Source organism: Rhinatrema bivittatum, chromosome 1 (genome assembly GCF_901001135.1).
Source record: "Rhinatrema bivittatum chromosome 1, aRhiBiv1.1, whole genome shotgun sequence".
NCBI classification, from domain to species: Eukaryota; Metazoa; Chordata; class Amphibia; order Gymnophiona; family Rhinatrematidae; genus Rhinatrema; species Rhinatrema bivittatum.
This window is the reverse complement of record NC_042615.1, coordinates 154,649,338-154,664,276: the sequence shown is the minus strand read 5'-3', so window position 1 is coordinate 154,664,276 and position 14,939 is coordinate 154,649,338.

The window sequence follows — 14,939 nt, the reverse complement described above, 5'->3', positions numbered from 1 at the left end:
CTCTCTTATGAAAAGTGTATATAGACTATAAGAGTCAGGATGGTACCCAAACAGAAAGTGGCCTTCCCTTAAGAATTTATTCTTTCTCCTTGCTGCAGAAAGAAAAATAAAACACAGTTTGCCCACTACCAAGGCTGGTGCAAGAGTATGAGGCACACTAGGTGAACCTTCCGCCTTGTGCCCACCTCTCCCCAAGTCCAGGCCCTGACTCCAGCCCTGACCTCATGCACTCAGACAGGTCCCCTCTCTTACGCATACTTAAGTTCCTTGTCTCGTTCACACACTTACCTTTACTCAGGCTCCCTCCCTGCTCTCACACACACACACAATCCCTCTCACTCACACACACACAGACTCCACTCATGGCCCACCGAGACTCTGCTTCTCTTGGCCGCGAACAGGATGGGTGCTGCTTGTGGCCCACCAAGTCTCTACCACTCAAGGCCCGCTGATTCTCTACTCTTCTCAGCTGTGAGCAGGATAGGCTTCGCTCATGGCCCAAGTCTCTACTCCTCTCGGCCTTGAGTGGGATGGGCTCTGCTTGCGGCCCCATATGGCAGCTCTTTGCCGCCCCTAATGGCTGGCACCCTAGACAACCACCTAGTTTGCCTATTGGGATGTGCCTGCCCTGCCCCCTGCATTATCCATTCCCTTACTTGCTTATGATTCAGTTTTAAACTCTTATTAGCCATGTTAAATTCTGTTTGGAGATAAACAGGAATGAAAAAGGGGAACAAAGATTGAATTGCACAGTTTGTCTTGTTCTTGAATTAAGTAACAGTGTTGCAGAAAAATTTAGAAGTTTACTTAACAAACTGGTTAAATAATAATTTATGTTCTCATATACTGAATGCAATATAGAAATGTCAGATTTAAGCTTAGCAAAAAAAAGTTCTAAAATTAAGTTACAGCTGGGTTCAAAACACCTCGGCCCCGCTCTTGTTTATGCCTGAGAATTGTTTATGTAAAACCTTTGAGTTGCTTCCTTCATTTTAAATTTGCTCTTATTAAGATAAGTTACGTTATGCTGAAAAATGGATAAATGTATAATTTGGTCACAAAGTTGAAATTATATTTTAGATACTAGCAATTCAGCAGATTTATAAATATTACATCAACATTGATCACAGTGTAAATGTACATTATACGGTATATTTATGCATATAGGGCTCAATTTTTAAAGCAGCGCATACCTGTTCAGATTTTATAACATGCGTACCGGGGTTTGCATGCATGGTCGGGCCTGGCCACATGCGTAACACCCTGTATTTGCGTGCAGGAGCCTTTGAAAATTTACTTGATAACTATTTTGAAAAGGTTTCCCTCTTATGGTAGACATGCAGGACTCTTTCCAATATTAAAAATAAATTTAAAATTACTAATCTATTGATAAAGAATAATTATTGATGTACACATCTGCTTAGAAGTGTCATAAATACAAATTGGCTTACATATTTGTATATGCATAGAATCTTGGAAAGTGACCAAATATTTTTATTTAATTATAATCTTCGTAAACTATTTTATTTCAAATACTGACATATTTTAGATTTTTGGTAACCAGGCTAAAAGATAGTTTAGGAATTATAAGTGGAAATTATTCTCAAACTATCTTTATAGATGTTACTTTTTGCAAATCACATTTAATTATTGCAATTATTTTGATTTTTCTGATTTTGTGCTTTGTCACAGGGTAGCAAGGAATTTATAATAATTTTATCTCAATTTTCCTTAATATTGAAAATATTGTTAAAAGAAATCAAAACTAGATTGGGAAGGATTTTTCTGGGAAAAAAGACTAAAGGATAAATTGTAGCAATAAAATTAGATTGTGCTAATAATTAAAGCCACTGTACTAATTATAATTACTAATCCCAATTCAGTCTAATTTTGAAAACAAGAATCATTCCTAAGTCAAACTTGTTTAAAATCTAAAATTCACTTCCCAAAAATAATTGAAAAGAAAAAAGAGACTTCTAAGTGTGACATACATATATGATGACTTACAGTATGTAGATTTTGATCTAACCTGTACGAGTACTACAAAATGGGGAAACTGAGGAAATTTAGCTTGTACAGATACTGCAAAATGGGGAACTGAGGAAATTAAAAATATTTATTATACTTCTTTGCTCAATTTAGCTTATATTATCAGCATAATATACTTTAAAGTCTTTCTTAGTTCTTGCTATATTTGCCAGAACTATGGAGCCAAAGTCAAGACTTCCGATTCAGACACTAACCATTTTTAGATTAGAATAAAAAATAAAGTAGTATAATAGCTGTTGCAAAACTTGCTCAAGGCTGTACTGTTAAGACATTGGCTTCATGGATGAGATAGAAAATAATGCATGATCCTTTATCAGTAACAATATGTGCTATGCTTATAGATAATTGTAGATAATTATAATTTGAACTTAGGCCATGCTGATCCTTTGACTAAGACATATGTTGCTGGAATAAAATGCAGGAATGAGACTGTGATTGGTCAATCTGAAATGTTTTGTGAATCATGACTTTGTATGCAGAAACAATATATAAGCCTTGCTATATGTAATGAATTTGGGAATGCCCACTGAGGGCCGGATTTTAAAAGCCCCATGTGCGTAAATAGAGGATTTACTCGCGCTGGGCCTAAAGCCCCGGGACAAGTGTAAGTCCTGGGGCTTTACTAAAGGGGTGGGAAGGGGGCGAGGCGGGGTCAGAGGCTCCTGGTATAGTGGCCATTTGGTGCTGTGTGCGTGCACAAGTTATAAAATTGGGTGTGTATGTGTGTGCACCAGGTAGCACGCGTACGTGTATGCCTGCGTGCACCTTTTAAAATCTACCCCTGAGAGTCTGCTCAAAGTGTGACCTTCACCATGAAATGTTACATTGAATATAGATTTGGTAGCATTGTACTGCAACATATTTGTCTGTTTTTGTGACATAAATTAGACAGAAAAGATAAAAATCTCCACAGTACAGAGAAGGGTGATCAAAATAACAAAGGGGATGAAACAATTCCCCGATGAGAAAAGGTTAAAGAGGTTAGGGCTCTTCAGCATGGAGAAGCCATGGCTGAGAGGAGATATGATAGAGGTTTATAAAATAATGAGTGGAGTGGAAAGGGTAAACATGAATCTGTTGCTTAGTCTTTCAAAAAGTACAAAGACTTGGGACATTCAATGAAGTTACTAGGTGAAACATTTAAAACAAATAGGAGAAAATATTTTTTTGCTCAATGCATAATTTTTTGAATTAATTGCTGGAGGATGAGGTGAAAGCTTTTATTGTAGATAGATTTTAAAAAAGGTTTGGACAAGTTCCTAGAAGAAAAGTCCATAAATCATGAGTAAGATGGACTTGGGGAAATCCACTGTTTATCCTTGGGATAAGCAGCATGGAATCTATCAAACTTCTGGGATCCTGCCAGGTACTTGTGACCTGGATTGGCAACTTTTGGAAATAAGATGACTGGGCTTGATTAACCTTTGGTCTGACCCAGTATGGCAAATCTTACATTCTTATGTTCTTTTGCTGGTACCCCTTCAGCTATTCATAGCACTTTTGTTGCCACTGGTGCCTTGGCATTCTCTTCCCCTTCTGATGTTTTCTACCTACAGGTTTCATTATAATTGATTTAAAACCCCAATTTTGAAGCTCAAAATAGGCTACATTTTTCCCCCACCGACGTCAATGGGAAACAAATGAACATTTTTTTTCATTTGAAACTAATGAAACAAATGGAGGTGACCTATGAAATGAATAAATGAATGCACCAGGTGGTCATGCTATATGGTAGATAGCTGGGATATGTCCATGGCAATGTGGAGAGGAATAACTGAGAGGATTGAAATGGCTGGTTGGTAATTTTCTATGATCATCTGTTGCTATGCAGAATACTATGAAGAGACAAGTTTGTATGGCTATTGTGATAAAAACATTTCTTTAGGAGGTATCAAAGAAGGCTTTCAGGAGATGGAAACAACTGATAATTTTGGGATTGATTGCTAACCTCATCTGAAAAGAAAGACAGAATTCGAACTGCTGCTTTAGAAACTAAAATCAGAAAGAGCTCAGAGTTGTGAAGCTGGGATATATATGTGAAGGCTGTTTACATTTCTTCAGGTATTATTTCTCTAGTTCCTATCTTCTACATTTGGAATGACTTATTATACGAACTATTTTCATTTGGTATGCTTTTGAAGCTTACAGCAGATGTATGTGAACAGGTTGCTTCAATGAAAGCCTGCATTGGGGAAAACCTTAAAATGAGTTGTCCTCAATTACAAATTACGCTGGATTCTGATCCTTGTGGTAATTGAAATACTACCCAAAGATGCTCTAAGGATTATAACAGAGTGATGATGAAATGTCTCTGATAATGGAAGATTCATGTAACTAGAAAAAGTACTGAAGGTCCAAGGATCATGCAATCTAAAATATGCATAAATAAAATTGCACAAAATGCATAAACACCATAAAAATGAATAATGATCATAAAATGTATATAAAAGTAAAGTTTTGTATATACATGATTGATAATACATTAGTTAACTCATGTCTATGCTTGCAAACTGAGAATATTCTAATTTAAGCTGTATGCCAAAAAGGGTTACATACAAAACTGCATACAGTAAAACTGCTTATGATAAAAAGATATGTATATCAGTTATAGTCAAATTCCGGCAATAAATACTTTTCTTTCTGTTGCACCAGTCCAGAACAATTGGGTTTAGTCCCTAATCCAGCTGACGGAGGGAAAGAACATTTTTTTTCCATTTATAACACTATTACATTCATTGAGTGCAGACCGGATTAAGCCATTATTCTCTAGCACCAGCTGATGGAAGAACTACTGATGAACCAGCAGCAGCATTTATCTTTATGGCCTGGCCTATGATTTGAATGTTATTTAAAAAAACAAAACAAAACATGGGAAGGACTATGTTATCTAAGGCATTCAATTTGTTTGGGCCATGCACCTGTAATTTTTACAGAGAAGCGAACCAACATTTGATTATGCTCCCATTCTGTTCAGAGAGTTCTTGTTTGAGTCATTTTAGACATATATATATTAAGAAAAGGAGGAAGAGGATCATTTGAAAACTCTTACGTATTCATTACTTGTCTTTATTCATTGGTTATAAAAACAAAAAACCCCACAAATGCCAAAAGGTAAGACATAAGGGCATTCAACCAGCGAGTTTCTAATCACTTAAAAATGATTTTATCTTACATCTCAGAGATTGTAAAGCCATTTTAAGCCCCCCTAATGTCAGATTATGAATGCTGTTGTGATCCTGCATCAGCAACAGAACAGGTACAGAAGATGTAGCAGCCTGTACTGCATGAAATCGCATTGAATATAACATGGAGGATGTTTCAAAAACTAAGGCCTTGAACAAGCTCGAAAGTAAAAACAGTTATATATTTATCATGAGATGTTTGAAATGACAATTTTGTCCATTGTCTTTAGAACAGTGGCCGTGCTAAAAAATAAATAAATAAATAAAGCAAGGCACTGCACAGCTACAAATTAAAAAAAAGAAAAAAAAATTCATGACCTGCCAGTTTTCAATTCTGAACCATATGTCAAAATAGGATCACTTATCAGACAGCATTCTTTCCACGTGTGTTTACTCAAGAGTTTTCAGATTCCTTAATTAAGCATTCTGTGCTTTGCAAACAGAATGAAGGATTAGACGCTTTAGCTCCTACCATGCAGAATCCTCAGGAGCATTTAGCATTTTATCTATGTAAACCTCCTAGGAGTTTTAAAGTCTCAAAAGGAACTTATATGAAAAAGCTGCCCCTCAAGCAAAAGATGCTTCTAGTGCAGGCATGGAGGGAGGACTATGAAGAGGAAAGACGTTTTCTGTAATCTTCCTGTTCCATAAAGAAGTGATTACAGCATTAATTTCACAGGTTAGTTCTTCCTTAAAGATGGCAGAATATCAATTTGAATAAAACTCTATCTGTGATACAATTATTAAAAGTATACATTAAAGGGGTAGGATATTAAAGGGGTGTGTGTGTGTGTGTGTGTGCGACCATATGAGTGCGCTTCCTGGCACGCACTCATGGATGTGCCGGAAGTTACATAAGTCCCACCCACCTTTGCACGCATGTGTGGGTGGCACGTGCAAACGGGGGTGGGGGTGGACTTATGCAATTTCTGCGCAGCGACGCATCCCAGCCTTCCCCAATTCCCTTCCAGGCCGCTCCAAATAAGGAGTTGACTAGGAGGGAACTTCCCTACCCCGTACCTAACCTCCCTTCCCCTTCCCCTCTCCTTCCCACCACTTAAAAAAAAGAAAAGGTAGGAAAAAGGGTTAATTTTTTTGTTTACTGCTCCGTTGGAGCAGAAGCAACTTGCGCACACCGGCTGACTATCAGCCCGCCCGTTTCCTTGGACCCAGTACTTCTGCGCATAACGGAGGTGACGTGTATGGCCAGGCCCCTTTGAAAATGCATGTGGCGCGCAAGGCCCGGCCACGTACATAACCCCCATTATTTACGCGCATGGCCATTTAAAAATTCAGACGAAAGCATCAACAGCCTTTCCAGTGAATATTGGTATATCTTAAAGGCACTCTCTAGAAACTTGTTTCAAACAAAAGAGAGAGCTTTCTAAGCTTGCTTCCTTCAGAGGTCAAATAATATTAATTTCAGATACCACAATTTGATACAGTGGTCTCAGCAATGGCCAGTATACCAACTATTCTTCTTGGACAAGGCATTTCTCTCGACTGAATAAAGAGCTATTATTAAAGCATGATTTTCTACATATATTTTATCAATACAAGTGTCAATCTGATTGAGCTTTAAGAGCACTTCTGCGTTAAAATTAAGCTTTCTCACAGAGAGGAGCTGATCTATCTGGAATCTGCAGCTGCTTGCCTATTGGACAGCCTAAATGAATATATAAGGATTTCAACAAGATTAATAGCTCTTTCACGAAGAGCTAGAGGTCTTTTATATCTGTGACATTGGGCTGATGTTTAGTCTGTAGTGATTCTTTATAATACTGTTTTTTAAAGGAAGGCAAATTTTTCAAAAAGGACTAAAATAAAAAATAAGATCACCAGAGGTTAGTGCTACATTCAATTTTCACTTATATAGAAGTCATGGTCAATAATGTGACTGTAGAAGTTGCCGTCCAGGTATTTTTACTTTTTTTTTTTTAAATGCAATTTTCAACAAATATAACACATAACAAATTTGTGAGTAAGCAAAAAAAAAAAAAAAAGAAGTAGCCTATAGTGTAAAGAAGTTGGGGAGAACCCAAGGCTCAACCAGAGCGATAAAAAAGAAATAGAGAAAAGATAAAGTATCTAAACATTATATGCGACTTCCAGAGTTAGCATTGTCCACAGGTGATTTAAGGGAATAAAAAAAAATCTCAACTGAGATGACTCAAAATAGAAATAATGAACATTATTAACCTTAAAAATACATTTGCATAAGTAATGCGAGGTGAACTGAGCCCCTAAATTCAGGGCTTCCTGGTGCAGACATAGACATTTTCTGCTTAGATCTTGGGTAGATCTTGTAATATCTGGATATAGCCATAACTTCTGTCCATAGAAAAGTACATTCCTGTTATGAAGAAAATTAATTTTACTTTTCAATGTCAGAGTCTAATAAAGAGTTAAAGTACATAGCACTGGATGAATACGTAGATATAATTGGCATCTCAGAGATGTGGTCGAAAGAGGATTATCAATGGGACACTGTAATATTAGGGTATACATTTTATTGAAATGATAGGATAGATCAAATTGGTGGAGGAGTGGCACTATATATTAAAGAGGGCATTGAGTCAAGCAGGATAAAGTTTTGCAGGAAACAAAATCACCTTTAGATAGAAATTCCATGTATAAAGGGAAATAAAATAGCAGTGGAGGAATGTTACCATTCACCTGGTCTGAATAAACAAATAGATAGGGATGTGCAATCGTTTAGGACAAATTAGGCAATTTCATCGAAATTGCCTAATTCGTCCTGGTTCAGGGAACCCAAAAACTGAACCAAATTTTCCCAAAATTTCAGAAAAATTTGGTTTTCGGATTAGTGTGCACTAACCTAGGTTAGCGTGCACTAACTTGAAATTCATGTTCCCTGAATTACAAAGGCCCGAACTGCAGGAAATACGAAATTTCCTGCGGCAGGCTGAAAACGAAGCCCTTTCGGTTCGGGCTTTGCACATCTCTACAAATAGGACAATGAAATGCAAAAAGAAATTCAGGAAACTAACAAAATCAGCAGCACAATAATAATGGGTGATTTCAATTACCCCGGTACTGACTGGGAGAATGTCACATCAGGATATTCTAGAGTGGTAAAGTTTGTAGATGAAATAAATAACTGCTTCATGGAGCACCTGGTACAAGAACCAAGAGGGAAACTATTTTAGACATAGGAATACGTTTTAAAAAACAGCGCGCGCAAAATCGGCAGCCTGAGCGCAAAATCGGCAGCCTGCGCACGCCAAGCCGCACAGCCTGCCTCCGTTCCCTCTGAGGCTGGTCCAAAATCGGAGAGACCTCAGAGGGAACTTTTTTTTTTGTCCTCCCCCCCCACCTTTCCCTCCCTTCCCCTATCTAACCCACCCTCCTGGCCCTACCTAAATCCCCCCACCTTGTTCAATGCACCGGCTGGCCAGGCCCCGACACAGGCCGCTGTGTCGGGGCCTGGCCATGCCCCTGGACCCGCCGCAGACATGCCCCCCGGACTGCCCATTTTAGCAAGCCCTGGGACTTACATGCGTCCCGGGGCTTTGCACGTGCCGGCGGCCTATGCAAAATAGGCGTGCCGGTGTGCAGGGCTTTTAAAATCAACCCTATAGTCCTTAGTGGAACGCAGGATTTGGTGCATAGTTCTCTGCTTCAACGGCAGGGGAAAAGAAAAACTGTTACTTCACACATCCAGCAGAGCTCTCTGCTTAAACGGCAGGGGAGAAGAAAAAAGGGTTCACACTCACAAAGCGGGGAGTAGCTGGCTTGTTACGGCGGTTACTACCCCAAACCAAATGTGCCTGATACTTCACTCTCGACGCATATCCAGCATGGCTCTCTACTTCAACGGCATGGGAGAAAGACTGATACATCACGAATTTCCAGCATAGCTCTCTGCTTCAACGGCAGGGGAAAAGAAAAACTGATACTTCACGCATATCCAGCATAACTTCAACGGCAGGGGAGAAGAAAAAAGGATTCACACTCACAAAGCGGGGAGTAGCTGGCTTGTCACGGCGGTTACTACCCCAAACCAAATGTGCCTGATACTTCACTTTCGATGCATATCCAGCATAGCTCTCTGCTTCAACGGCAGGGGAGAAGAAAAAAAACTGATACCTCACGCATATCCAGCATAGCTCCCTGCTTCAACAGCAGGGGAGAAGAAAAACAACCAATAAGGGCTGTATAACATAATCTGGGTAAAAACAAATAAGCATGGGTGTAGCTTGCTTATTGCGGCGGTTACTACTCCTACTACCTCTAACTAATCAAGCTAGATATTTCACTTGGATGCAGCTCCTCCACCACTCTCTACATTAATGGCGGGGGTGGAAGGGAATTAGAACCAAGAGCTAAGAGAAACAGATAAGTATGGGAGAAGAAATGAGGGAGGCTTGCTGGGCAGACTGGATGGGCCATTTGGTCTTCTTCTGCCGTCATTTCTATGTTTCTATGTTTCTATGTTTCTATAATAGTGTTGGAGCCACTTGACAATAGTGATCACAACATGATCAAATTTGACTCAACTAGATGGAGAACACTAAAGAAATATACTGTGACAGCATTTAACTTTCAAAATTGTGACTGAGGAAAATGGTTAGGAATAAACTGAAAGGAGCAACCGCAAAGGTTAAGAGTTTAGATCAGGCATGGATTTTTAAAAATACCTTCTTGGAAGCCCAGAACATATATATTCCATGCATTAGAAAACTACTGGCATGGTTAAAGTTAGGTGAGAGAGGCTATAATAGCTAAAAGCACACTTTTCAAGACATGGAAAAGGGATCTGAATGAAGAAAACAGGAAATAGCATTAGCATTGGCAATTTAGATGCAAAGCATTGATAAGGATGACAAAGAAAAGATTTGAAAAGAAGCTTGCCAAGGAAGCAAAAACTAAATAATAAAGACTTTTACAGGTACATTCAAAGTAAAAAGCCTGCAAGGTTAAAGAGGCACTTAGCGATGACAAAGCCATAGCAGAGAGACTAAATTAATTCTTTCCTTCAGTCTTCACTGATATACTCATGCCAGAAATGATATTCAAAGGTGATGGCTCAGCAAAACTGAAACAAATCTCAGTTAATCTAGAAGATGTAGTAGGGAAAATTGACAAATTAAAGAGTAGCAAATCACCTGCATCAGATGGTATACATCCCAGAATGCTGAAAGAACTGAAAAATTAAATTGCAGACTTTCTATTGGAAATTAGTAAACTATTAAAATCATCTATGATACCTGAAGACTGGAAGGTTGCCAATGTAATGCCAAATTTTAAAAAGTGATCTAGGGGTGATCCAGGAAACTATAGACCAGTGAGTCTGTCTGTGCCAGGCAAAATGGTAGAAACTATCATAAAGAACCTTATTGCTGAATATATAGATAAGCATAGTTTAATGGGACAAAGCCAACATGGATTTAGGCAAGTGAATCTTGCCTCACACATTTGTTATATTTTTTGAGGGCCTAAATAAACGTGGATAAAAGTGAGCCAGTTGATATAGTTTATTTGGATTTCCAAAAAGCATTTGATGAAGTCTCTCATGAGAGATTTCTTAGGAAATTAAAAATGGATGGGATGTGGTTACTGTTTATTGTGGATTGTGAACCAGTTAAAGGACAGAAAGTAGAGCTAAATGGTAAATTTTCCCAATGAAGAAGGGTGAATAGCGGAGTGCCCCAGGGATCTGTTCTGGAACCACCAGTTTTTGAGTATATTTATAAACAACCTAGAAATGGGAACAAGTGAAGTTATCAAATTTGCTGATGACACAAAATTATTCAAAGTTGTTAAATCACAAGAGGATTGTGAGAAATTGCAAGCTAACCTTGGAAAATGCATGCAAATAGAAAATGAAATTTAATGTAGACAAGTGCAAAGTATTGCATTTACAAGCTGATTTTTAAAGCCTGGTGTGCACTGAAATGGGGAGATATGCGCACATTTCCAAATGCTCACAGCTACGCGTGTATCTCCTAGTATACGCACAACAGTTTATTTTTCAAAAATGGGCAGGTCAGACAAAGGGGATAGAATGATTCACTTATGAGGAAAGGCTAAAAAGGTTAGGACTCTTCAGCATGGAGAAGAAATGGCTGAGGGCAGATATGACAGAGGTTTATAAAATGAGTGGTGTAGATTGAGTAAATGTGAATCGGTTGTTTACTCTTTCAAAAAGTACAAAGACTAGGGGGACACAATGAAGTTACTAAGTTGTATATTTAAAACTAATAAGAGAAAATCATTTTTTACTTAATGCATAATTAAGCTCTGGAATTTGCCAGAGGATGCGGTGAAAGCTATTAGTGTAGCTGTATTTAGAAAAGGATTGGACAAGTTCCTGGAGAAAAAGTCCATAAACCATTATTAAGATGGAATTGCAGGAATCCATTGCTTATCCCTGGGATAAGTAGCATGAAATCTATTTACCCTTTGGGATCCTGCCAGTTACTTGTGACTTAGATTGGCCACTGTGGAAACAGGATACTGGGCTTGTTGGACCTTGGTCTAACCTAGCATTGCAAGTCTTATAAGAACATAAGAACATGCCATACTGGGTCAGACCAAAGGTCCATCAAGCCCAGCATCCTGTTTCCAACAGTGGCCAATCCAGGCCATAAGAATCTGGCAAGTACTCAAACACTAAGTCTATTCCATGTTACCGTTGTTAGTAATAGCAGTGGCTATTTTCTGAGTCAACTTAATAGCAGGTAATGGACTTCTCCTCCAAGAACTTATCCAATCCTTTTTTAAACACAGCTATACTAACTGCACTAACCACATCCTCTGGCAACAAATTCCAGAGTTTAATTGTGCGTTGAGTAAAAAAGAACTTTCTCCGATTAGTTTTAAATGTGCCACATGCTAACTTCATGGAGTGCCCCCTAGTCTTTCTATTATCCGAAAGAGTAAATAACTGATTCACATCTACTTGTTCTAGATCTCTCATGATTTTAAACACCTCTATCATATCCCCCCTCAGCCATCTCTTCTCCAAGCTGAAAAGTCCTAACCTCTTCAGCCTTTCCTCATAGGGGAGCTGTTCCATTCCCCTTATCAGCACGTTCAGTACGTCAGATTTACAGGATATCAGCAGGTTCAGTAACAAAGAAAGCAGCAGTGCTAACTCTAGAGTTTTCGGCCCGCCACGGGAAATTTCGTATTTCCCACAATTCAGGCCTTTTGTAATTCAGGGAACCTGAATTTCAGGTCAGTGCGCACTAACGGGAGTTAGTGTACGTTAACTCCTTGTTAGTGCGCACTAACATTTTAACATTAATGCACACTAACCTGAAAATCGAATTTTCCTGAAATTTCATGAAAATTTGGTTCTGTTTTCCGGTTCCCCGAACCAGAACGAAGTACACAATTTCATTGAAATTGCCTAATTTGTCCTAAACGATTGCACATCCCTTGCTATTTTGAGAGGAACATGTCAAGTTCTATGAAAGGAATAATGACATAATTTATTCACTCTGCTTTGTGACTCCAAAAGAGAATGGAACATGCAGATCCAATTCTGGATTTAAAAAGGGGGTAAAGAAAGATTGCTTTTCCATATTTAATTGAAACTCTCCATACAGTAATGCTAACAGAGCAGAAAGATGAATTTTGAATATAGCTGGATCTAACAGATATATTTCCATATTACAATAAGGGAAAGCAATCAGATTTTTTCATTAATGTATAATTTGTAAACAATTCCAGTTCAGATCACACAAAAATCATTCATCAAAGTAATTGTGGTTTTGAGTTGCATGTCCAAGATAAAAATTGATGATGGTTCACTATATCTAGATAACTGATTGATCAGAGCAACATCACTTCAATAAGGAATCCTAGTTTCAAAATGTGTAGCTTCTTTATACCAAAATTAAAAAGGATAATCAATTTGCTGAAAGTAAAGTTCAACCTTCTTAGACAGTAGAATACTTGGTAGCTCAATGTGAAACCAAAGAAGGAAAACGTTTATGTATCTACAGAATGGCTGACAGAGATTGCCAAACCAAAAATTAAATTAAAAGATCTATAGAATTTCCAAGTGCATGGACTATATGCAATTACTGAGCACAAAAGCAGTATCTATATAAGTGGTGCTTAGGTTCAAATCTCACGTCACCTCCAGCATTCTCTCCTCTTACTCTGGAACCTTCATTCTCAAAATCACGAGTTCCAGCTCACCCTTAGTTTTTCAGTAAAGACAAGTCTTATAATTGGCAAAAAAAAAAAGGGGGGTTATGCTTGAACCATGATCATGGATATTTTTAACAACCGATGCAAGCTTGAGAGGCTGGGATGCTCACTGTAAGTTTGTGAACAATCAGTGATGTCATATAAAAGCATCATAGTCAATTATCAGATTAGAGATAAGAACAATGGGGCAGATTTTCAAAGGCTATGCGCGTAACATATGCGCATAACCCGAGAAAATCTGCTCCTGAGCACGCCGAGCCTAAGCCTTGGGACGGGCGAATGTCCCGGGGCTACAAAAAAGGGGCGGGAAGGGGTGGGTCCGGGGGCGGGTCCAGGGCATGGCAGCAGTCCGCGGGCAGTTCCGAGGCCTCCTTCGTTGCGGCTGTGCCGGAGGTTCGTGCACCGGCAGCTGGCCGGCATGCGCAAGATACACCTGCCTCAGGCATATGTTGCGAAAGAAATAAAATAAAATAAGGTAGGGGGAGGGATTTAGGTAGGGCTGAGGGGTGGGTTAGATAGGGGAAGGTGGGAGGGACTGAAAAAAAGTTCCCTCCAAGGCCGCTCCGATTTCGGAGGGAACAGGGGACCGGGGAAAGCCATCAGGGCTCCCCTAGGGCTCGGCGTGCGCAAGGTGCACAAGTGTGCACCCCCTTGCACGCACCAACCCCGGATTTTATAACATGCGCGGACAGCCGGGGTTGAAGAATATTCTTCAACCCCGGACAGCCGGGGTTGAAGAATATTTGCTCGCGATTAAAATTTAACAGAATCCCCTGAAGAAGATTGTGTATCAATCGAAACATGTCGGGACAACTTTAAGTGGGATTATTTCGCTTCATACTTCATGAGCCTTTGTTGGCTACATCAGATTAAGCGGCTAAGTATTCATTTTTTCAACATTTTGGATATTAAGCTTTTATATTATCTTCGGGTAGTCTAAATGTGGGAACTATAGTATTTTTTGAAGAACAATTGCAAGATTTTTCTGGTGGTTCATATTAGTAGTTTATAAATTAAAAAATGTTTTTGTTTAAATAAAATTTAGTGATTATTTTGCAGCATGATGACAATAAATGATTACATTTAATATACTGCTTCATTGACCGATTACAGCTTGCGGCCCATTGAGCGGCGAGAAGCTGCAGAGTGAGATTCTGAAGCAATCATTTATGATATTGTCACCTGCTGACATATAAGTTGTTGCGTTGTAAAAAATTTTTTTGATTGTTAGATTTATTTGATTGGATTTGTATCCTTTTCCCTCTCTTTTGCTTTTTTATTTTCTGTACTTCATTATGACAGGGTATGTAGCCAGGAAGCCTGGAACACCTTAAGAATAGGGCTTAGCTATCTGGACTCTGTCCATCTTAAGACAGGGAATTCTGGGTACAGGCTGTCTCCTCTGGCCTGGGGATATAATGTAGGCTGAGAGGAGAGCAAAGAGAAGTCCAGGACTCTAGGGACATGAGTAAGAAGGTAATAGGCAGCCCCTTAAGAATAGCTGATCTGTTTGTGTTATCG